The 24,325-nt window shown below is 46.5% G+C and overlaps 1 protein-coding gene across 3 annotated transcripts in view; it reads left to right on the forward strand.

Annotated features, from left to right (window-relative positions):
• Positions 1-24,325, forward strand: part of rassf8b (Ras association domain family member 8b) — a 178,430-nt gene that overhangs the window by 105,984 nt on the left and 48,121 nt on the right. Inside the window, exon 6 of one of the 3 annotated variants that reach the window (XM_060843017.1) lies at positions 15,676-15,988. The exons of the other annotated variants lie outside the window; for them this stretch is intronic. The gene's annotated coding sequence lies outside the window, so the exon portion shown is untranslated. The remainder of the gene's footprint in view (positions 1-15,675; positions 15,989-24,325) is intronic. 3 annotated transcript variants of the gene reach the window in all.

Raw genomic sequence — 24,325 nt, forward strand, 5'->3', positions numbered from 1 at the left:
ATTATAAAAAAAATTGTGTTATTATAGAAACCCATTGACAGTTTTTTTTGTGTGTTCTGAAACCAAAATACATAAAGTATATAATTGTCTACCTGGGGTGACTGGGTAAAATATTCAATTATCTATTATGACCAGTGGAACTGGTGACAGATAGTTCACTTGTCCTACCTCCATTGTAACTAAATAAACACGACAGGACAGTGTTTGTGCCAGTCAGCTCGTCTCGAGACCAATTCAACAATTGTTTGTCTAAATGTATCGCAAATAACTCTGTGACTTGTTGCTCAATTATGGGCCAGATTGTGTTAGCTGGGAGTTGGATTTACAATGTCAGGACAACAATGTCTGCTACTAACTGAGGACTTAACTGGAGTTGGACTCCGATTTCAGACATGAAATGACAGTGTTCTGGCCTCACACTATTCCCAGTTGCTTCTAACTTGCCAAAAAAAAATTGACCTCTTTCCACTGAATCAAATCATAGAGTTGTACAGCTTGGAAACAGACCCTTTGGTCCAATTAGTCCACGCCAACCATGCTCCCAGTATTACAAGATGCCATCAGAAGCCTAAGGAACAACACGACTGCTGGTCCTGATGGGATTCCTGCAGAGATCCTAAAGCACAGAGGCCCACAGCTACATGAACACATACAAACTTTGCTCTTGATGACTTGTCTCAAAGCAGAACTCCCTTTGGATCCCGGGATGCTCTGTTTGTGACCATATTCAAAAAGGGTGACAACGCTGACAGTGAGAATTACAGAGGCATCTCCCCTCTGTCAACCACTGGCATGTGACCTTGCCATACACTCCTGCCATTATTTGAGGAAATACTCCCTGAATTGTAGTGTGGCTTCCCTATCCAGAGGCTCAACAGACATGATCTTCACATGTCAATTACAAGAAAAATGTCAGGAATAGAAACAACTGCTTTACACGACTTTCATCGGCCTACTTAAGGCCTTTGACACATTTAACCTCCAGGCTGTCTGGTAAGTTCAGCAAGATGCTGAGCCTGCTGGGTGATGGCATGTTTGCGACAGTGCTTAGTAACTGTGGATTGGAGTCTGAACTTTTCACTGCGGAGATATGGGGTCAAGCAAGGCTGCATCATCGCATCCACCCTGTTCACCATCTTCATTGCTGCCGTCCTCCATCTCACTGGCCAAAACCTGTGCAAGGGGAATTCAGATCAATCACTGTATGCACAGCTGACTGTTTAACCTTAATAGGTTCAAGGCCAAGGTCAAGGTCTCCACCACCTCCATCTTGGAGTCACAATATGCTGATGACAATGTTGTCGTAGCACACTCTGCAGTGCATTTTGATGGCAGTGCTAAGGCATAGAAGTTCCTAGGCCTTACCTTTGACATTAAAAAAATGACCCTAGCACACCAGCAACCACCAGCCAACAATCCTTCCCCCCCTCCTAGAACTGGGGTCAACAACTATCCCCCTGAAAATGGGGATCCCTTCCCACACCTCGACAGCCTTCTCTCCTCCAAGGCCAATGTCGATGTAGAAATACAACACCATCTCAACTGAGCCAGTAGAGCCTACACCTGACTCAGACGAAGTTTGAAGACCATGAGCTACAGACCCAGACAAAGCCATTGTCCTTCCCATGTTACTATTTGGAACTGAAACGTGGATTACCTACAGTAGGCACCTTTCAAGCACCAGAGCACCACCACCGGAGATCCCTATGAAAAATCCTGAGGGTCACCTGTCTGGATGCATCACAGCTTGGTATGGCAACAGCTTTGCCCCGACAGTCCATCATGCAAACCAGCCTTCCTTCCTCTGACTCCATCTACCACAGGAAAACAGCCAACATAATCAAAGACCCCGCCCACCCCAGTTATACGCTCTTCCACCCTCTTCCATTGGGACAATACAAAAGACAATTTCTTCCTCAATGGACCTCTCATATATTAGAGCTGATCTTTCTCTGCACCTTCTCTGTAGGTATAACACTACATTCTGCGTTCTGTTCTGTTACCCTGATGTATTTATGTAAGGTATGATTTGTCTGGTTAGCACACAACACAGTACTTTTCACTGTGCTTGGCATTTCTCTGCAGTTCTGTCCAGTAGACTGTGTATGAACTGGGTGCTTGTCTGATCGATGCACAGATTTAGTGCACAGATTTTGGTTACTATTGCAGGCTCCTACAGCTAGTTATCTCAAATAGATAATCATAGGGCTCACGTTATCAACCCTCACAATGATGGTGCAGAAAGAGTGAGTCATAGTGCAGTGTAGAGTTTGGACTCTGGGGAGCTGGCCTGTGAGGAGTTGGTCTGCATTTTGATCTCTCGAGGGGATTTGATCTCCATTCACCTCAAACAAAGAATGTTTGATGTCATGATTAACTGGGAACTTCAATTAATTTGGAACCAAATCCTCAAAATGTCTTTCCATCTTTCTATAGCAGCTGTGGGCTAGGATAGCAGGGGATTCTGGGTAATCCAAGATGGAGGATGGGAAAACTTTGTGGCTGTAGGACCTGCTCCTTTTTTGAGATATTTTAGGTGTTGGAGGTGATTTCCTTGAATTCCAGGAGCAGCTATTACTGTTTTATATGCTGTTACATTGTTTTGGTTCTTTGGGAGAGAAAAGATCAAAACAACAGCACTTTAAAAAGGAGGAAGATAGATAAAGGCGGCAACTGCATGGTCAGAGAAAGAAAGCTACACTGCTGTCTGGCACAGCAGTGAATCTGCACAGATACGGCCTTTGCAGTTTGAATTCAAGTATCTCTGGACATTGGAGTGTGAAAAGGAAAAATGAACAAATAGCAAAATTTACAGCTGACTTTGGGGTAAATTGTGTGGGAGAGCTTACAGCACGGGGGCAGATAAGGGCATAGTTTTTAAAGGTTTAACTTTGCTGTAAATCTACAATAGTGAGTAAAGTGTGGTTTTTCGTGATTAAATGTTTTGTTGAGATCTGTCCCTTGATTAAAGTTTTAAAATATAAACAATAAGTACGAAGTTAGCCTGAAGTAGTGTGTTTCAGAGCAGTAAGACTGTGCTATTTTCTGGCTCTGTAGATTATGAATGTGCAAAAATGGGCTTCAGCATAGGGATGTGCTCTTCCTGTCAGATATGGGAATGTAGGGAGAGTTTCCGTGTTGCTGATGATTATTCTGCAGGAAGTGTGTTTGATTGCAAATCCTATCAGATCACATGGATTGCTTGCAGGGACAGTTAGAAGCAATGAGGAATTTACAGGCACTGGGGGTATGATGGATGGAGTTATAGGAAGGGAGAAAAGCTGCAGATAAGTAAGGTAGAGGGGTTAACTCCAGGAAAGGTAGGAGAGGTCGGCAGATTGTGCAGGAGTCTTCTGTGGCTATCCCCATTTCAAGCAAGTATGATGTTTTGGAAAATGCAGGGGGTGATGGTCCCTCAGGGGAATGTAGCACGAACAGCCAAGTTTTTGGTATCAAGACTGGCTCTAATGTAATGAGGGGTACGTCAAGTTCCAAGCGATCAATTGTGATAGGGGACTGTCTAGTCTAAGGTACAGACAAACATTACTTCAACCAACAGCAAAAAATCAGAATGGTGTGTTGCCTCCATAGTGCTAGGATCAAGGATGTCTCAGAGAGGGTGCAGAATGTTCTCAAGGGGAGAGGGAAGTCATTGTACACATTGGAACTAATGACATAGGAAGGGAAAAGGATGAGATTCTGAAGGGAGAATATAGAAAGTAAGGCAGGAGTTTAAAAAAGGAGGTCCTCACAGGCAGTAATATCTGGATTACTCCCAGTGCTACCAGCTGGGGAGGGTAGGAATAGAAGGGTAGAGCAGATGAATGCATGGCTGAGGTGCTGGTTGGGTGGGGAACCCAAAAAAATAGTGAGGAAAGAGATCAATCTGAGACTGGTACAGTTGGGAAAAGAAGTGAGTCAAGCAGTCAGGGCAGGCAGGGACAAAGCAGAGAACAAGGTAGGACTGGTAAATTAAACTGCACTTATTTCAATGCAAGGGGCCTAACAGGGAAGGCAGATGAACTCAGGGTATGGTTAGGAACATGAGACAGGGGTATCATAGCAATTACAGAAACATGGCTCAGGGATGGACAGGACTGGCAGCTTAATGTTCCAGGTTATAAATGCTATAGGAGAGATAATGGGGGGGAAAGAGAGGAGGGGGAGTGGCGTTTTTGACAAGGAACTGGATTATGGCTGTACTTCGGGAGGATATTCCTGGGAGTACATTCAGGGACGTTATTTGGGTACAACTGAGAAATAAGGAAGGGATGGTCACCTTATCGGCATTGTGCTATAGACATCCCAATACTCAGCAGGAAATTGACAAACGAATTTGTAAAGCGGTCTCAGTTATCTGTAAGAATAATAGGGTGGTAATGGTAGGGGACTTTAACATTCCAAACATATACTGGGACTGCCATAGTGTTAAAGGTTTAGATAGAGAGGAATTTGTTAAGTGTGTACAATACAATTTTCTGATTCAGTATGTGGACGTACCTACTAGAGAAGGTGCAAAACTTGACCTACTCTTGGGAAATAAGACAGGGCAGGTGACTGAGGTGTCAGTGGGGGAGACTTTGGGGTCAGCGACCATAATGCTGTTAGTTTTAAAATAGTGATGGAAAAGGCCAATTTTGACGATATTAAGTAGGAACTTTCAAAAGTTGATTTGGGGCCAGATGTTCGCAGGTAAAGGGACGGCTGGAAAATGGGAAGCCTTCAGAAATAAGATAACGAGAGTCCAGAGAAAGTGTATTCCTGTCAGGGTGAGAGGGAAGGCTGGTAAGTATAGGGAATGCTGGATGACTAGAGAAATTGAGGGTCTGGTTAAGAAAAAGAAGGAAGCATATGTCAAGTATAGGCAGGAGAGATTGAGTGAATCCTTAGAAGAGTATAAAGGCAGTAGGAGTATACTTCAGAGGGAAATCAGGAGGGCAAAAAGGGGACATGAGATAGCGTTCGCAAATAGAGTTAAGGAGAATTCAAAGGTATTTTATAAATACCTTAAGAATAAAAGGGTAACTCGGGAGAGAATAGGGCCCCTCAAAGATCAGCAAGGTGGCCTATGTGTGGAGCCGCAGGAGTTGGGGGAGATACTAAACGAACATTTTGCATCAGTGTTTTCTCTGGAGAAGGACATGGAAGATATAGAATGTAGGGAAATAGATGGTGACATCTTGAAAAATGCCCATATTACAGAGGAAGAAGTGCTGGATGTCTTGAAATGCAAAAAAGTGGATAAATCTCCAGGACCTGATCAGGTGTACCTTAGAATGCTGTATGAAGCTAGGGAAGTGATTGCTGGGCCCCTTGCTGAGATATCTGTGTCATTGATAGTCACAGGTGAGGTGCCAAAAGACTGGAGGTTGGCAAACGTGGTGCCAATACTAAAGAAAGTTGGCAAGGAAAAGCCTGGGAACTACAGACCAGTGAGCCTGATGTCAGTGGTGGGAAAGTTGTTGGAGAGAATCCTGAGGGACAGGACTTACATGTATTTAGAAAGGCAAGGACTGATTATGGATAGTCCACATGGCTTCATGTGTGGGAAATCATGTCTTACAAACTTGATTGACCTTTTTTGAAGAAGTAATGAAGAGGATTGATGAGAGCAGAGCGGTGGATATGATCTATATGGACTTCAGGAAGATGTTCAACAAGGTTCCTCATAGTAGACTGGTTAGCAAGGTTAAATCTCACAGAATACAGGGAGAACTCTCCACTTTGACACAGAATGGAAGACAGACGGTGGTGGTGGAGGGTTGCCTTTCAGACTGGAGACCTGTGACCAGTGGAGTGCCATAAGGATCGGTGCTGGGTCCACTGCTTTTCATCATTAATATAAATGATTTGGATGTGAACATAGGAGAAATAATTAGTAAGTTAGCAGATGACACCAAAATTGGAAGTGTAGTGGACAGCGAAGAAGGTTACCTCAGACTACAACGGGATCTTGATCAGATGGGCCAATGGGCCAAGGAATGGCAGATGGAGTTTAGTTTAGATAGATGTGAGGTGCTGCATTTTGGAAAGGCAAATCAGGGCAGGACTTATACACTTAATGGTAAGGTCCTAGGGAGTGTTGCTGCACGAAGAGACCTTGGAGTGCAGGTTCATAGCTCCTTGAAAATGGGATCTCAGGTAGATAGGATAGTGAAGAAGGCATTTTGTAAGCTTGACTTTGTTGGTCAGAGCATTGAGTATAGACGTTGGGAGATCATGTTGCGGCTATACATGACATTGGTGCGACTATTTTTGGAACATTGTGTGCAATTCTGGTCTCCCTGCTACAAGAAGGATGTTGTGAGTCTTGAAAGGGTTCAGAAAAGATTTACAAGGATGTTGCCAGGGTTGGAGGGTTTGAGCTACAGGCTGTTTTCCCTGGAGCATTGGAGTCTGAGGGGTGACTTTATAGAGGTTTATAAAATCATGAGGGGCATGGATAGGATAAATAGGTCTTTCTCTTGGGGTGGGAGAGTCCAGAACAAGAGGGCATAGGTTTGGGGTGAGAGGAGAAAAAATTAAAATGGACCGAGGGGGGCAACTTTTTCATGCAGAGGGTGATGCATGTTTGGAATGAGCTGCCAGAGGAAGTGATGGAGGCTGGTACAATTACAACATTATAAAAGGCATCTGGATGGCTTTATGAATAGGAAGGGATTCGGGAGAAATGGGCCACGTGCTGGCAAATGGGACTAGATTAAGTTCGTATGTCTGTTTGGCATGGGCAAGTTGGATTGAAGGGTCTGTTTCCATGCTGTACATCTCTGTGACTCTCTGACTGTATGACAGCTGAGGCAAACTTTGATTATTCATATGTTTCTTCTGACTGAGATTTCTTCGTCAAATGTTGCAATTTTTCTGGGACAGTGGGGCAGCCGTGATTATAGTGTTTTTAGATACAAGTTTCAATTGGTGTTGTCGTACAGTTCCTCAAGTTTGGTCCAATTGGTCTAAGTATGAAAGCTCCACAGGTTCGATTCCTTAAAAAAATAATTTCCAGGCCGCATGTAATACTAACAAGACTGACATTGATTACCTATAGTGTCCAGGCTGGCGTGGTAGCAAATTTCGACTTTAAGCAACTCATGTGTGAAACTGAGGGTGAGGAAAATAATGTTCTACACAAGGTTTGTGCGAAGATTTGTAGCTCGGGTGCTCGTTGTTGTGGTTCTGTTCACCGAACTGGAAGTTTTTGTTGCAAACGTTTCGTCCCCTGCCTAGGCGACATCATCAGTGCTCTGGAGCCTCCTGCGAAGCACTTCTTTGATGTTTCTTCCGGTATTTATAGTGGTCTGTCCTTGCCGCTTCCGGGTGTCAGTTTCAGCTGTCCGCTGTAGTGGTTGGTATATTGGGTCCAGGTCGATGTATTTGTTGATGGAGTTTGTGGATGAATGCCAAGCCTCTAGGAATTCCCTGGCTGTTCTCTGTCTGGCTTGCCCTATGATAGTAGTGTTTTCCCAGTCGAATTCGTGTTGCTTGTTGTCTGCGTGTGTGGCTACTAGGGATAGCTGGTCGTGTCGTTTTGTGGCTAGTTGATGTTCATGTATGTGGATTGTTAGCTGTCTTCCTGTTTGTCCTATATAGTGTTTTGTGCAGTCCTTGCATGGTATTTTGTAAACTACATTAGTTTTGCTCATGTTGGGTATCGGGTCCTTTGTTCTAGTGAGTTGTTGTCTGAGCATGGCTGTTGGTTTGTGTGCCGTTATGGGTCCTAAGGGTCGCAGTAGTCTGGCTGTCAGTTCTGAAACGCTCCTGATGTATGGTAGTGTGGCTAGTCCTTTTGGTTGTGGCATGTCCTCGTTCCGTGGTCTATCTCTGAGGCATCTGATCATCAACGCCACACTCACAGGAATCCGATTCACGAGAGAAGAAGAAAAGGATAGCCAACTCCCATTCCTAGAGGTGATAGTACAGAGAACACCGAACGGAGAATTCACCACAAGGGTACACAGGAAAACAACACACAGACCAAGTCCTAAACTATGAAAGTAACCACCCCAACACACACAAACGAAGCTGCATCAGGACACTATTCAAAAGAGCCACAACACACTGCAGTACACCAGAACTGCGAAAAGAGGAAGAGGAACACCTATACAAGGTATTCGCCAAAAACGGATACCCGCGCAACTTTGTCAACAGATGCCTAAGAGACAGACCACGGAACGAGGACATGCCACAACCAAAAGGACTAGCCACACTACCATACATCAGGAGCGTTTCAGAACTGACAGCCACACTACTGCGACCCTTAGGACTCATAACGGCACACAAACCAACAGCCACGCTCAGACAACAACTCACTAGAACGAAGGACCCGATACCCAACATGAGCAAAACTAATGTAGTTTACAAAATACCATGCAAGGACTGCACAAAACACTATATAGGACAAACAGGAAGACAGCTAACAATCCGCATACATGAATATCAACTAGCCACGAAACAACACGACCAGCTATCCCTAGTAGCCACACACGCAGACAACAAGCAACATGAATTTGACTGGGAAAACACTACTATCATAGGGCAAGCCAGACAGAGAACAGCCAGGGAATTCCTAGAGGCATGGCATTCATCCACAAACTCCATCAACAAACACATCGACCTGGACCCAATATACCAACCACTACAGCGGACAGCTGAAACTGACACCCGGAAGCGGCAAGGACAGACCACTATAAATATCGGAAGAAACATCAAAGAAGTGCTTCGCAGGAGGCTCCAGAGCACTGATGATGTCGCCTAGCCAGGGGACGAAACGTTTGCAACAAAAACTTCCAGCTCGGCAAACAGAACCACAACAATGTTCTACACAGATCCAGTGTGTATTTGATGGGCTGAGTGGCCTCCTACAGTAGCATGGACCTATGGCTTTATAAACTTGTTAAATGTTTTTGAAAAGAAGCGTAACCCAGGGAAGTGCTTGGAGTGTGCTGAAATCCTGAATACGTGTTTGTGAAATACAAAGTACTGAAGAAAACATATTATTTGGGCTTGAAAGGTTAGTCCTGTCTCTCTGTCCACTGCTGATTTTCTCCAGCACTTTCAGTTTTTATTTCAGATTTCCAGCAGCCACTGAACTTTGCTTTCTGTATCAATGGAAATCTTTCGTTCTTTCCCCAAAAAAACACAAAAGACAGGTAACTGCTTCAGAATCTCACTGGTACGGATTCCCTTGCCCCAGGTGATGAGCTGGCGACTGGCTGGAGCTACATCCCAGGGATTTGTCTCTTAATCTCTTTTTTTAATCCTTTACTTTCGCAAACAGGCAAGGGATAATTTCAAACAGGCAGCTGAATTGCTTTGTAAGGACCGTGTAATACATTGGTGGCAGTGTCTTAAACTCGGCTGAGAATAGGCATCAGGTTGTGGGGGTAGTTCTGCACGTGGCTTCCTAGCGCCTGAGGCCAGGAGTGGGGCTGAGTCAGATGATCGTACGTTCAGGAGGGTGTGACTGCTTAATCCAGGCTGACTTCATGAAGGCATTGACCCATCTTTGGAATGGCTGCTTTCTGGGCAAGACCCAGAAAGGGTCTTCATGAAGCCTTTACAGGCCCACAGTTTAAGAGACATCAAAAAATGTTCCTGTGGGACTATATTTTGAAGAAGGCCGAGCACTGTCCCCTGTTAATCTGGGCAGCATTCCTCCTGGCAAAACAAATGATATGACCCCATTGATGTCAGTTGGATGTTACCATGTCAAAAATGGCTGCTGCATTCCTGTACATAACAGTAAGTACACACTATCTTTAGCTCTGAAGAACTTTGGACCAGCCCAAGGATATTCAAGGCTTAAATAGACATTTTGTTTGTGTTTGTTCTTGTATGTTTTTCTTAAAGTTGTAAAAGTATGCATTAAGCAATAACTGCAAATGTTATTGACCTGATTTTCCGATGGCTACCTAGTGGAGCAAGTTGCAGTTATAGATTGGAGTTGTGCACCAGAATCCTGTGGAATCCCTGATGTATGGGGAATACATAGGAAGGTGGATGTGAGGCATGTTGGATCGGATGTGATCCCACTGAATAATGGAGTATACTCAAGGGGCCTAATGTCCTCTTCCTGTTCCTATTCGATATGGTCTGTGTTAGGCACTGCATAAAGACTGCAGCAAGTAGAAAAGGCAGTTAATCACCTCTCCTTCAGGGCAGGTGATGGCTAAGAGGTATTATTGCTGGACTACTTGTCCAGAGAGCTAGGTAATGTGCTAGGAACCCAGGTTCAAATCCTGCCACAGCAGATGGTAGAATTTTAATCAATTAAAAATCTGGGATTAAGAGTCTAATTATGACCATGGATCAATTGCTGATTGTGGGATAAGCCCATCTGGTTCATTAATATCTTTTAGGGAAGGAAATCTGCCATCCTTACCCGGTCTGGCCTACATTGACTCCAGACCCACAGCAATGTGGTTGACTCTTAACTACTCTCTCGGCGATTAGGGATGGGCAATGAATGGATGTAGCCAGTGACGCCCTCAACCCGTGAATGAATGAAAGAAAAATAAGGGACGGAGAGTAAATTCTGGTTAATGACACCTGTCCCCTGTGAACTAGAAATTCAATTTCAATAATCCTTCCATTTTTGATTTCATGCACTGGACTGCTGTACCCTGTATTCCTCCAGGATATTATTGGGGATCTTTCGCATTTTAGTTAAAATAATAAGCCTTCCCTGGGGAGTGCTGATTCCCTGGCGAGTGGCTGACGGGAGCCTCTGTATCTCTGCTGGGACGAGCTGGTGCTGCTGGTTTGATTTGAGTGAAAGCACAGTAGTCTGTGCCCCAACAGCTCCCCACCCCACCCCAACACGTCCTTCGCAGTGAACGTTCAGAGATATTCACACATTGACACTCAGCAATAATTTTGGTACACCAATCAACCAAGTCATTGCACTGTTTATGTGTCTGTTGGTCACTACAACTTGAGCTTGTTAGGATCCGAATGAAGACATTTCTCTGCCAGATAATGACCACTGTCATTGAGTCTTCCATTGCTTCATTGTCTTCTTGTTCCGCAACGGCTGAGATATGGTATTATCATGCAGAGACGTAGGTAATGTTCTGGGTTTAAATCCTGCCTTGGTAGATGGTAGCCATGATGTGGAGGAGCCGGTGTTGGACTGAGGTGGACAAAGTTTAAAAAAAATCACACAACACCAGATTATAGTCCAACAGGTTTATTTGGAATTCCTGCTTAACATGGTAGATGGTGGAATTTGAATTCAATAAAAATCTGGAATTAAAAATCGAATAGACAATTCTCAGTTGTTGCAAAATCCAATCTGGTTCACTAATGTCCTCTATAGAAGGAAATTGCCCTACTTACCTGGTCTGGTCTACATGTGACTCCAGACCCACAAGCCATATGGCTGACTCTTAACTGCCTTCTGGGTAATTAGGGATGGCTATAAATGGTGGCCCAGACAGCAACTCACATCCTGTGAATGAATTAAAATGATAACAGCCTTTTTACTTTCTCTTGCTTATTATCTGCTACCAGCTACTCAAAGAACAAGTTTATGGCAACTCTGCCACAATCCTTCCTGGGTGCCTGGATGAGATTAAATGCTGATCAGGCACTCTCCTGGTCAGCATCAGGGCTCTCGGGTCCTGCAGGATGAATGTCACACCTCTGGCCAGTCAGAGGCTGGCAGCTCTTCAGTGCCACTGGGAGCAGTGACCACTGCCGGTACTGCAGGGGGAGGACCAGAGACTGAGCCTCACACCCAGAAATGTGGGAGGTGGTACCTGTCAGACTAGTGGGAGAAAGGGCAAGGCCTGCATCTTCCTACAGGAGTGGTCCTTGCTGCTGGCTGTTAGCCACATGATGCCCTCCCCCATTCTCCTGGCAACCATTCCACATGGTGTAGGCACACAATCTGCCTTGGGGGGGGGGGGCAGAGCAGCAAGATTGTCCTTGACTCCTTGTGACCTGGATTTACATGTGGGTAGCTGTGAGGATGGTGAACCGTCCCCTCATGTTCCTGTCTCATATGTGTGCCAGTCTGGTCCCCAGAGGCACTGTGTTCCACCTACCCCATAACAAAATGTCCAATGGAACAATACCAGAGGGACCAACTGGCATTGATTGAGTTATTGGGCATGGTAAAGGTATACCCAGGCCAAACAACTTTGCAAGAGCCTCCTGACTAAACATCTGACGATGTGTGTCAAAACTGGGTGAGTTGTCCTAGAGATCACCGATACACCAAGGCTGCTTTGGCACCCCATTCCAAACCAGTGGCCTTCACTGTCTGGGAGGACAAGGGCAACAGGAACACGGGTACCCTGCCACTCACGATTCCTTCCAAGGCACAGAGCTTCCTGACTCTGAACAATATCGCCATTCCTTCACTGTGGCTGCCTCTGTAACAGCATGGTCTATATACCAACATTACTCAGAGTGCAGGGGCTGACCCAGGCAGCTCACCATCACCTTCTCCATGGGCAACAAATGCAGACCAGACCAGCAATGCCCACATCCTGTAAGTGAATAAATAAAAATGGCACAATGTTCTTCTCTCTCAGCAGACATGCTCTTATGACAGGATCTCAAATGCCTAAGACAATCAATCTATAATGAGGTGACTTTTTAGTTGTCCAAACTCTCAGGCATCAACAACTCGATATATCAATATCAATGTACTCCGATGCGGATCAATAGTCTCCCCCGCCTCATCTCCGAGCTTTGATGGTGAACGTTCACTGCGGATAAATTACATTCACAGAGTGTTCAGAATGTCGTTCTTTTATTTTTGCTTGTTTCTCACCAGCTGCCAGCTCCTCAAAGAACAATTTCTAGGCCATCTTCTCTTCGTTTCCTTTTTGTTTCGGACCTCCTCAGTCGAAAGTTGCTCTGTCTGTCTTTCAGGGTGGATTTAGGTCAACCTAACCTCTCCCTGGCTTCAGAATTTCATTACTCTGACCTCTCTGTACAATCACAGTTGCAACTGAGTTTGGGGCACTCTTTCCCATTGCCAACAATACAAATGCTGTTCTGATTTGTTCAGATTTCTTACTAAGACCGGAAGCTCTCCCATAGCTTTTCCGAACACTGAGATTGGAAGAAGCTACAGTTCTGTCTCAATATTGTTTTTTATGGCAATGTGGTTTAATGGCTCCTCATTCCAGTGAAAGCAAGGTCCAGCAGGGGTCACACAGCAGTGATAAGCCACAAGTGTACAGTATGCAAATACGTTTCTCCAAACACTGTGTACAAGTGGAAGCCAAAGTTGGCTTGGTGCTGGATCAGCCTGCAATCTGCATGAAGCTTTTATGAACATTTTCCAGCCAGCATGTTCTCACAATAACTGCTTACGCTGCACCTCTCTCTGGATAGAATTTGCACAAAAGGCCAAAGAACTGAAATAAAGTGGCAACTTTGACAACTGTGTGAAATCCTCCAAGTGTTAAAACATAATGTATCTGAACCAAGGGTGGGACATATGTGTTTAACGATTCAATGATGGCTGCCTTGTGGATGAACCCGGGTAGTTCCTGTCAGAGGGAACCATTGTCTCGTGTCATCAGCACCTCTGATCATGACCTGATCACTTGCTGAAGCTGGCATATTCTTGTCTGTTTGTAAAGAGATTACTGCACTAGTCAGTTAAATCAGATTACCGTAACAAACCAGACACCAATCAGCAAGTGGATTAAGTGGTCTTAAATCTCTCGAGTGACTTATTTCCATGTGGCGAGTGCGAATTAATGGTGACCTACTTTTGTGAGTAATTATTTTGTTTACTAAATACCTTGAAAGATTCTCAGGAATAGGGAATTCGACGTTTCGAGCATAAGCCCTTCATCAGGATGAATTCCCTATTCCTGAGATGCTGCCTGGCCTGCTGTGCTTTAACCAGCAACACATTTTCAGCTGTGATCTCCAGCATCTGCAGACCTCATTTTTTACCTTGAAAGATTGCCCCCTCATTTGTTCAGTTCCCAGAAATGCCAACTCTGTGGGTTAGTTTTGTTCTTTGTGATCCTTAGTTCATAGAATGGGAGCCACAACTCATCAGTAGCATCAAACTGGTGTAGAGAAATCTGGGGCTGGGGGTAAGTCTAAGTCTGTGGTTTCCCGGTGTTGGAGGTCAGTTCAGAGAACGTTGACCTCACATGGACAGGCGAGACCTGTATCTGCTGGAGTTTAGAAGAGTTAGAGGTGACTTGATTAAAACTTATAAGGTGGAATCATAGGATCCCTACAATGTGAAAGCAGGCCATTCGGCCCAGCGAGTCCACGCTGATCATCTGAAGGGTATCCCACGCAGACCCACTCCATCCCTGTAACCATGCATTTTCCATGACTAATTCACCTAGTCTGCACATCCCTGAACACTTCGGGTAATTTAGCATGGCCGATCCCCCTAACCTGCACATCTTTAGACTGTGGGAGGAAACCAGGTCACCTGGAGGAAACCCACGTAGACACAGGTAGAACGTGCAAACTCCACACAGACGTCACTCGAGGGTGGAATCGAACCCGGGTCCCTAGCGCTGTGAGGCAGCAGTGCTAACCACTTAGCCACTGTATCATTGAAGGAGCTTGACAGCATTGATGAGGAGAAGATATCTCCTCTTGTGGGAGAATCTAGAACTAGGGGTCACTGTTTTCAAAAATATGGTGCCACCTATTTAAAAGAGAAATGAGGTGGATTTTTTTCCTGCAAAGTCATGAACTCTGTTCATGAAACGTTGATGCAAACAGAGCCCTTGAATATTTCAGAGGCAGAGGGAGATGAATTCTTGTTAAGCAAGATTTGGGTTATCAGGAGTTGAAGGGACTGCACATTTGAGGTTACAATCAGACCAGTCATGATCTTCAATGGTACAGTGGCTCAGGGGACTGAATACCTACTGCTGCTTATTGTTCGTATTTTCATATGTTCTGTGCTTGAATTGGGGAGGGGGCTGTAGCTGACATTGGGGTTGGCAAGTTGAAAAGGATTTGTTTTCGGTTTTCCTGCCTCACATGTCCTCCTGTCCATCAATTGGTTGACAAGGAAGCTCTCTGGCAACGAATAGGCCGCCACTTCAGGCATCTCTTGTCCCCCAGTGTGGGCTCAAGACCTCAAAATGTGCCCACCATTGGAGTCCTGACCCCAGGTGACAAGGTCTGCCTATGGTCTCTGGGTTACTCCCAGCCACCTCAATTCCACAAGTGAACTGACCTTGTCACCCTAAGGAAAAATGGATTTGCACTTTCTATTTGTCTTTCTTCCTCGTGAATCTGCAGAACCGGTCATGCAACTGCTCGACAGTGGGTTTATGGGCATTTAAACGTCTCCCTTGTGATTTTTTTCCTTCCCTCCTCTCCCTTCATGTCTGGAACTAATTAGCTTTGGATCAGTTCATTAAAAGAGATTTCAGTGTGTTTCCACTTGAGCTGTGCTGAGCTAAAATGGTATTCGGTGTGCGCTGTAATCCCCAGGCCAATCACACAAGCGTACAGAAATGGGTTTACTGTATTTCTAAACCTTAAACCTGGGTAGAGCCTCAGTTGGATTTAAATGTGGTGAGGTCTAAAGAATGTGTGTTCCAAGCAGTTGAAACTTCAGCTGGCCTGGAGTTCTCTTCCCTTTTTGTTGTCTGTTCATGCTTTGCAACTCTCTTCCCCCCCCCCCCCCCCCACAACTCATCGCTGACCACCCGTCTACACATCCAGATGTCAGCAGAGTCTGAGCAGCCGAAGTAAATGGAGCCAGTGTACGGTTTTGTGAGCTAGTCGTTTTTGGCAGAGGCGTCTATACGAAGCACATGTCAGGAGAAATACGAGGAGGGAAATGTCTACTGAAACATCTGGAGCTGTTGGGCTCCACCCTTCAATCCTCACCAGAACAGAGCAAGGCAAATCAATGAGGTTCTGACTGAATATTTTCAGAAAGGCTCACTCTGTACTTCAGGAACTGAGCATTTGCTGCACCTCTCAACAGAGTACAGGACGTTCCTGGTCATCTAAACTAGACGTTTACTTGAAGGTGAGTAGACCGATAATGTCATCATGCTACTGACCTACTCCTCATTTTCCGTCAAAAACTTATAATCCCGTCCGTTTAATTGTGAACAGACAATATTTTTTTTTTTAAAAAATGCCTGAGCAACCGTTTGTAACTGCCAGTAGCCTGCTGTGTGTGTCTGTAATTACCTCATTTGAAAATATTTTTCAGCGTTGGCAGATGTTAGGAGTGACCTTCCTATGTTCTGGTTTGGTCTTCTTTCGAAACGTTTGTCATAACTTGTTCCATTTTCAGCAGGAACACCTTGGAGCAGACTGCTGTTGCATTCTAGGGTCATTTTCAGATTTTCTCCGTCACGTAGCCGCTGTTACAGTCTGGTTTGCAGTTCCTCTTGTAAAACTCTTGTGTCCAAGCTTTTGAAAATTGCATCAAGCTGTTTGTTCCTTTTCAGCAGGTTTGCTGAAACGTGCAGTGAGCTCGACGTCAGGTTCAGGTCTGGGTATTTAGCCTGTGAGGAGTTCAGTCTACCTTCCTTTGCTATTCTTAACAGCTTTTCATAAACAAATGACCTGGTTTTAGTTAAGTGTGTTCGCAAGGTTAACCCGTAATAGTTATCAATTCTCAACTCTGACTTGGAACTTCCACTAGCTGTCTCAGACCTTTCACATTACTCTGATGATCTACTTAATTATTCACCATCATTCATCAGTTACCCACACCTGGATTGGCATCAAGTCTTGCTCCCTGTTTACCTCTATGCTTACTGATCTATAATGGCGGGATCTCACTTTTAAATGTGTGGTTCTTAATGCTTTAATTCCTCTATGGTCTCACCTGCCCCTAACTTGTTAACCTGTGCCAAACTTACCATCCATTAACATGTCTGTAATCCTCCAATTGTGACCCCTTGCAACATCCCCGTATCCTTCCCCACCCCCACCCACCCCGCCAACCCACCCACCCACCCACCCACCAGCCTTCATTCTAACTCTACCCGAAAGCCCCCATTCTCTGCTGTTGTTAGACATCCTAGTTACTGCAATTCCCTCTCTAATCAACTCCCCACCTGATATAAAAACAGAAAGTGTTGGAGGAACTCAGCGGGTCTAAGAGTGTCTTTGGACAGAAGAACAGAATTAATGTTTGAGTCTGGTATGACTGTTACTTGGAACCTCTTCAGTACTTTCACAGAGTCCCTACACTTTAGAAGCAGGCTATTCGACCCATCAAGTCCACACCAACCCTCCACCCCAATCCATGTAACTCGGCATTTCTCATGGCCAATCCACCAAACCTGCACATCTTTGGACTGCAGGAGGAAACCTAAAGGAAAGCAATGCAGACATGGGGTAAACGTGCAAACTCCACACAGACAGTCACCTGAGGCCGGAGCCAAACCTGGGTCCCTGGCGCTGTGAGGTAGCAGTGCTAACCACTGAGCTGCGCGCCCCCCCCCCCTTTCTATTTTGTTTTTCATATTTTGCTTCACTCCACCTCTACTTGTTCTTGTTGTAATGTTACTCCTTGAAACCTTGATTTTTGACCAAGCATTCAGTCCCCACTTGTAACACCTCCATTATGGCGGTTGATGATCTTGTCAGTTATTTTGGGACATGTTTACTAAGTAAAAGGCGCTATGCAAATGCATGCTATTGTCTGTCCCATTTCTGGAGATAAAGCGCATGGCATTCTCCTGTGCCAGTGAAACCATCCCCCTTGGCGTTGGAGCAAAAGAAGCAACTTGTCTTCAATAGGGTGGCTGATCACATCCTAGAGATTTAGAACATCGAACAGTACGGCACAGAACAGGCCCTTGGCCCACGATGTTGTGCCGAGGAATAATCCTAATGTAAAATAAAATAACTTAACCTATGCACCCCTCAGCTCACTGCTATCCATGTGCCTGTCCAGCAGTCGCTTAAATGTCCCTAATGACTCTGCTTCCACCACCACCTCCACTGGCAATGCATTCCATGCATTCACAACTCTCTGTGTAAAGAGTTGAAAACGTGTTGCTGGAAAAGCGCAGCAGGTCAGGCAGCGTCCAAGGAGCAGGGGAATCGACGTTTCGGGCATGAGCACTTCTTCCTGACCTCTCCGCCCCCAACCTCTCTCCGGCCTATCACCCTCACCTTAACCTCCTTCCACCTATCACATTTCCAACGCCCCTCCCCCAAGTCCCTCCTCCCTACCTTTTATCTTAGCCTGCTTGGCACACTCTCCTCATTCCTGAAGAAGGACTCATGCCCGAAACGTCGATTCTCCTGCTCCTTGAATGCTGCCTGACCTGCTGCGCTTTTCCAGCAACACATTTTCAGCTCTGATCTCCAGCATCTGCAGTCCTCACTTTCTCCTCTCTGTGTAAAGAACCTTCCTCAGACTTTCCCTCTATACCTTTCTGCTAATATCTTAAAACAATGACCCCTCCTGTCAGGCGATCCTGCCCTGGGGAAATGTCTCTGGCTTAGATTAGAGTGGTGCTGAAAAAGCATAGCAGGTCAGGCAGCATCCGAGGAGCAGGAAAATCGATGTCTTGGGCAAAAGCCCTTCATCAGGAATGGAGGCAGGGAGTCTCCGTGGTGGAGAGATAAATGGGGGAGTTGGAGCTGGGGGGGAAGATAGCAAAGAGTACAATAGGTGAATAGGGGTGGGGATGGAGGCGATAGGTCAGGGAGGAGGGTGGGGGAAGGTAGCAAAGAGTACAATAGGTGGATGGGGGTGGGGATGGAGGTGATAGGTCAGGGAGGAGGGTGGGGGAAAGTAGCAAAGAGTACAATAGGTGAACGGGGGTGGGGATGGTGGTGATAGATCAGGGAGGAGGGTGGTGCAGGTAGGTGGAAAGGGAGATAGGCAGGTAGGACAGGTCATGAGGACAGTGCAGAGCTGGAAGGTTGGAACTAGGGTGAGGTCGGGGAAGGGGAAATGAAGACACTGGTGAAGTCCACATTGCTGCCCTGGAGTTGGAGTGTTCTGAGGGGCGTTCTTCCTCCAGGCGTCGGGTGGTGAGGGAGCAGCGGTGGAGGAGGCCCAGGACCTGCATGTCCTCGGCAGAGTGGGAGGGGGAGTTGAAATGTTGGGCCAAGGGGTGGTAGGGTTGATTGGTGCAGGTGTCCCAGAGATGTTCCCTAAAGTGCACTGCGAGGAGATATCCAGTCTCTCCAGTGGAGAGGAGACTGTATCAGGAGCAATGGATACAATAAATGACATTGGTGGATGTGCAGGTAAAACGTTGATGGATGTGGAAGGTTCCTTTGGGGCCTTTGATGAAGGTGAGGGAGGAGGTGTGGGCGCAGGTTTTGCAATTCCTGCGGTGGCAGGGGAAAGTGCCAGGATGGGAGGGTGGGATGTAGGGGGGCTTGGACCTGACCAGGTAGTCACGGAGGGAACGGTCTTTGCGGAAGGCGGAAAGGGGTGGGGAGGGAAATATATCCCTGGTGGTGGGATCCGTTTGGAGGTGGCGGAAATGTCGGCAGATGATATGGTTAATGCGAATGTCGGGTGGAAGGTGAGGACCAGGGGGGTTCTGTCCTTGTTACGGTTGGAGGGGTGGGGTCTGAGGGCGGAGGTGCGGGATGTGGATGAGGTCCATTGGAGGGCATCTTCAACCACGTGGGAAGTGAAATTGCGGTCTCTAAAGAAGGAGGCCATCTGGTGTGTTCTGTAGTGGAACTGGTCCTCCTGGGAGCAGGTACAGCAGAGGCAGAGGAATTAGGAATACGGAGTGGCATTTTTGTAGGAGGAAGGGTGGGAAGAGATGTAATCCAGGTAGCTGTGGAAGTTGGTGGGTTTGTAAAAAATGTCAGTGTCAAGTTGGTCGTTATTAATGGAGATGGAGAGGTCCAGGAAGGGGAGGGAGGTGTCAGAGATGGTCCAGATGAATTTAAGGTCGGGATGGAATGTGTTGGTGAAGTTGATGAACTGCTCAATCTCCTCGCGGGAGCATGAGGTGGCACCAATGCAGTCATTAATGTAGCGGAGGAAGAGGTGGGGAGTGGTGCTGATGTAACTACGGAAGATGGACTGTCCTATGTAGCTTACAAAGAGACAGGCATAGTTGGGGCCCGTACAGGTGCCCATGGCTACCCCTTCGGTCTGGAGGAAGTGGGAGGATTCGAAGGAGAAATTGTTAAGTGTGAGGACCAGTTCGGCCAAACGAATGAGAGTGTCGGTGGAAGGGTACTGTTGGGGACGTCGGGAGAGGAAAAAACAGAGGGCTTGGAGGCCCTGGTCATGGCGGATGGAGGTGTAGAGGGATTGGATGTCTACGATGAAGATGAGATATTGGGGGCCAGGGAAACAGAAGTCTTGGAGGAGGTGGAGGGCGTGGATGGTGTCTCGAACGTATGTGGGGAGTCCCTGGACTAGGGGGGATAGGACAGTATCAAGGTAGGTGGAGATGACTTCGGTGGGGTAGGAGCATGCTGAGACAATGTGTCGGCCAGGGTGGTCAGGCGTGTGGACCTTGGGAAGGAGGTAGAACCGGGCAGTGCGGAGATCTCCTGAGGTGATGAGGTTGTGTATGGTCTGGGAGATGACGGTTTGGTGATGGGGGTTTGGGGTCATGGTCGAGGAGCCAATTGGAGGAGGTGTCTTTGAGTTAGCGTCTGGGTTCAGTGCGCCAAACTACCACAGCTCCCCGCTTTATCTGCTAGCTTGATGGGGAGGTCGGGATTGGAGCAGCGGGAGTAGAGGGCTGCGCGTTGTGAGGGTGAGAGATTGGAGTGGGGGAGGGGGGTAGACAGGTTGAGGCGGTTAATGTCCCGGCAGCAGTTGGAAACGAAGAGGTCGAGGGCAGGTAATAGGCCAGCGCGGGGTGTCCAGGTGGATGCAGTGTGTTGGAGGTGGGCGAAGGGGTCCTCGGAAGGTGGGCGGGAGTCCTGATTGTGAAAGTAAGCTCGGAGGCGGAGGCGACGGAAGAATTGTTCGATGTCACGGCGTGTATTAAATTCCCTGATGCGTGGACGGAGGGGGATGAAGGTGAGTCCTTTGCTGAGGACTGATCGTTCATCCTCAGTGAGGGGAAGGTCTGGGGGGATGGTGAAAACTCGGCAGGGCTGGGAGCTGGGACCTGGGGTGGGTGTGGAGCTGGGAGTTGGGGGAGGTAGTGGTGGAGTCATGAGCAGGGGTGGTGTTCCCCTCAGGGTTCTGGGTGACAGTGGGACCTGTGGGGGGGGGGGGGCGTGTCAGCAGAATGTAGATGAGTGGCATTGATGGGGGCAGAAGTGGTGACGAACATGGCAGTAGTGGGGGGGTGGAAGTCGCTGAGTGTGTACAATATTCTTTGCATCCAATGGTTAATTCCTGCACTGTCACATCGGCAGAGGAGCCTCATTCCTGATGAAGGGCTTCTGCCCGAAACGTCGACTCTCCTGCTCCTTGGATGCTGCCTGACCTGCTGTGCTTTTCCAGCACCACACTCTCGACTCTAATCTCCAGCATCTGCAGCCCTCACTTTCTCTGCAGGAGCAAAGAATTCAGCCACATGTCAGGTTCCCACAAACGGGAAGTTAAACTTTGGATGGAGTTGCTTCTGACTGTGTTATTGCTGGGTGGCAGGCTGCTTCTGAGGCTGGGAAGTGTGGTGTTCCTCCAAGGAACATGTCCTGGTACAATTCAGAGAAGTGATTTGGAGTTGGAACTGCAATTTTAATACTTGGAGGTGGAATTCCTGTTTAGCACATGCAGAAATTTGCAAGCAAACAAACCTTGTTAGCCAGGCCACATGGAGAACCCTAATCTCCATTTCAAAGACTTATCTTTGGTTACCAGCAATGTATCATAGATTCAGGCTTGGGTAGGCCTTGTCTGAGCAAGCTCTTTAACATGAGTAGGTCTTGTCAGAGCAAGCGCTTTAACATGGGTAGGCCCTGTCTGAGTAAGCTCTTTAACATGGGTAGGCCCTGTCTGAGTAAGCTCTTTAACGTGGATAGGCCCTGTCTGAGCAAGCTCCTTCACATGGGTTGGCCCCATCTGAGCATATACTTTAACATGGGTAGGCCCCATCTGAGTAAGCCCTTTAACATGGGTAGGCCCTGTATGAGCAAGCTCTTTAACATGGGTAGGCCTTCTCCGAGCCAGCTCTTTAACATGGATAGGCCCTGTCTGAGGAAGCTCTTTAACATGGCTAGGCCCTGTCCGAGCAAGCTCTTTAACTTGTCCGAAGCAGTAGTGTCAAGTGGACTATGCCTCCTGCTTTACAAGGTGTGATGTGTTCATGGACTAACATCTACATTCCTTGATGTGGAGGTGCCGGTGTTGGACTGTGGTGTACAAAGCTAAAAGTCCCACAACACCAGGTTATAGTCCAACAGGTTTGTTTGGAGGTACTAGCTTAACATCAGCTCAAACAGACTACTCAGTTAAAAATCTCATCCAAAAGACAGTGCCTCCAAAGTTCCCCAGTTGTGCAATGGAGTATTCGCCTGGGTTCAGCCCTCAGTGATTCTTGAACCCAGGACCTTGCAGTTCAGAGAGCAAGAATGCTTCAAACTGTGCCACAACTGACAAGGAAATAAACCTCCACTTCCTGGCCTGGAATCCAGGTCACAGCAGTGAGAGCTTCGGATCCTAATCATCAGACCATTGGAAATGCTGCATTGAGACTTGCAACAAAGTTTTCAACACAACTCCTCATTTTAAAAATAAATTGCATTCACAGAGCTTGTTTCACTCTCTCAGTACTGTGAACACAGTTTTGGGTCCTTTATCTCAGGAAAGATAAGCTGGCATTCCAGAGACTGTCTGTTGGGCTGACACTAGGTATGGAGGGACAGTTTTATGATGAGGGTGTTGGATAGATTGGGCTTGTACTCATTGAAATATAGAAGAATGAGAGTATTGCAACCTACAAGATCCTGAGAGGACTTAGCACAGTTGACATGGAAAGGTTGTTTCCCTTTGAGGGAGAGTCGAGGACCAGAGGGCATCATCTTGGAGCATCCAAGGAGCAGGAAAAATTGACGTTCCAGGCAAAAGCCCTTCATCAGAAATTGCTGTGCTTTTCCAGCACCACTGTAACCTTGACTCTAATCTCCAGCATTTGCAGCACCCACTTCTGTCTGGCATCATCTTGGAGTTAGGGGTCACCCATTTAAGACGGAGATTAAGAAGAATTTCTTCTGTTGGGGAATTGTGAATCTGTGGAATGCATTACCTCAGTCGAGGCTGGTTCATTCAGTATATTCAAGGCTGAGCTGGACAGATTGTTAAGCAGTAAGGGAATGAAGAGTGATGGGGAGAAGGCAGGAAACTGGAGTTGAGGTCAGTCATGAGTGGCAAAGCAGATGGGCTGAATGGCCCACTTCCTGTTCCTACGTTTTATGGTCTTAAGAACTCCGAAAGCTTTGCTTTGCGGAGTACAATTGAAGTTGTAACAGACTGTACATCAACAGCCAATCCAGATAATGTTAATTGAGGGAGCACCATTGTTCAGAACACTGGGAGGAACTCTTTCCTCTATTTTATTTTATTTCAAAGTTTAAAGGGCTGATGTTGAGATTGAATTGGGTTTGTCTGAAAGGTAGCAAGCAACAAGATATTTTAAGATGGAATCTGTCAGGGTGCAAGTCTTCAGTGGGAGTGCCCTAGGAATCAGTATTACTGTTCTACAGTTACATCGCTCGGTACTGCAACAGGGTGTGAACCAAGGTTAAATAACCTCAAATAGACTTTAAAACTGTAGGACTGAGGTGAGACCTTTTTTTATTCACTTGTGGGATGTGAGCATCACTAGCTGAGCCAACATTTATTACATGTCGCTAAATGTCCTGGAGGAGGTGGTCTTGAACTGCCGCAATGCTGCTTAAGATCACCCACAACATTGTTAGGGAGAGAGTTCCAGGATTTTGACCCACTGACAGTGGAGGAACAGTGATGTATTTCCAAGTCAGGGCAGTGAGTGGCTTAGAGGAGAACTAGCAGGAGGTGGTGTTCCCATATATTTGCTGCCCTTATCTTTCTAGATGGAAGTGGTTTTGGGTTTTGGAAGGCGTAGTCTGAGGATCTTTGATGAATTTCTGCAGTGCAGCTTGTGGATAGTCCACGCTGCTACTACTGAGTGTCGGTGGTGGAGGGAGTGGATTCTTGTGGATGTGGTGGCAAACACATGGGCTGCTTTGTCCTGGATGGTGTCAAGCTTCTTGAGTGTTATTGGAGCTGCACCCATCCAGGCAAGTGGGGAGTATTCCATCATACTCTTCACTTGTGCCTTGTAGATGATAGACAGGCTTTGGGGAGTCAGAAGGTGAGTAACTCATTGCAGGATTCTTAGCCACTGATCTACCCCTGCAAACACTGTATTTATGTGATGAATCTAATTCAGTTTTTAGTTAGTTATCCCCAGGATGTTGATAGTCAGAG

Source organism: Hemiscyllium ocellatum, chromosome 23, assembly GCF_020745735.1.
Source record: "Hemiscyllium ocellatum isolate sHemOce1 chromosome 23, sHemOce1.pat.X.cur, whole genome shotgun sequence".
NCBI classification, from domain to species: Eukaryota; Metazoa; Chordata; class Chondrichthyes; order Orectolobiformes; family Hemiscylliidae; genus Hemiscyllium; species Hemiscyllium ocellatum.